The sequence below is a fragment of the Heterodontus francisci genome, chromosome 3 (assembly GCF_036365525.1).
Source record: "Heterodontus francisci isolate sHetFra1 chromosome 3, sHetFra1.hap1, whole genome shotgun sequence".
In the NCBI taxonomy this organism is placed as follows: Eukaryota; Metazoa; Chordata; class Chondrichthyes; order Heterodontiformes; family Heterodontidae; genus Heterodontus; species Heterodontus francisci.
The window spans coordinates 197480136-197481309 of record NC_090373.1 but is presented as its reverse complement, the minus strand read 5'-3'; positions in this window follow the sequence as shown (position 1 = coordinate 197481309).

Sequence of the window (1174 nt, the reverse complement as noted above, 5' to 3'; positions counted from 1 at the left end):
GGCAGAATGCAGAACTTTTCTGCACCAAATTGTAAAGTTGGTGGGTTCAGCTTCATACTGCTGAGCAAATTTGAAATTGGCCCCATTTTTGGGGACCAAAATTTCAGCATCAAACCCACCCTCAAAACATTCTGCTGAAATCTTACAGTGGCCACTACGTTCAGGCCAAGGAATGTGGCAGCAGCAGGAATTTCAGTACATGATGCCATCTTAAGTGATATTACAAAAGAATAGACAAAAACTACCATCCATCCCTAGAGGAAATTCCCTTGAATCCAGGGCAGGGACCTGGCTTTGCCTTGTCCTGCCTCATTTTCTACCCTTGCCGGCAACGTGGCCCAGGTCCCAGGAAAACATAGGGTCCTTGTCTTCTACTGCCTTCCCTTGTTCCATCTTTTTTGTGAACTGTGGGAACCACAGGATATAAAATGTTTCCTGGGTGCTGATCACAACATCACAATTTAATTCTAAAATAAAAGCAAAATACTGCAGATGCTGGAAATCTGAATTAAAAACAAGTAATTGTTGAGATTATTTCTAGTTTTTATCTGTTGCTTTATTAAATACGTAAGTTTAATTAGACCTATTTACTTTATTGTATTCGTGGTGTGCTAGGGCACTTGTTGCAATGATTTAATGTTTTTGTTCAGTAAATTGGTCAAAAATGCCTCCTCTTCCTCATCTATATGCTTTCTCGCCCCCCCCCCCCCCCCTCCACCCCCCCGGTGATGTCATCTGCAGGCACAGGGTCAGCCTCCAGTTAGATGTTACCATGCAGCCCTGCATCTCATCACTTCTCTAAGCCCCGTGACCACTGTTGGACTGCATGTTTGACCTCAGGTAAAAATGAGTAAAAATTTCCTCCATCCCAATCATTGAGAAGACCAGTCATCATTTTCAGGGCCCAAAATAAAGTCTACACCCTTTTCCAATCGCCTGTTCAGGCTTGTCAAACAACGTGAAAAACTGGTATCCGTTTTGAATGAGCCGAGCTTTGAGCCCCACATTCACCAAGGTCACTACTTCCAGCTCTGCAGTATTGGGGTGTTTCTGGACAATGGGAAACTGAGGGATACAGAGAGGAGATGGGCTTGATGGTATTTTACTGTTCTAAAAGGGTCTTGTATTTTCTTGTACTGACAGCTGCAAGGAACTTCAAGCCTAGAGGCTTCCA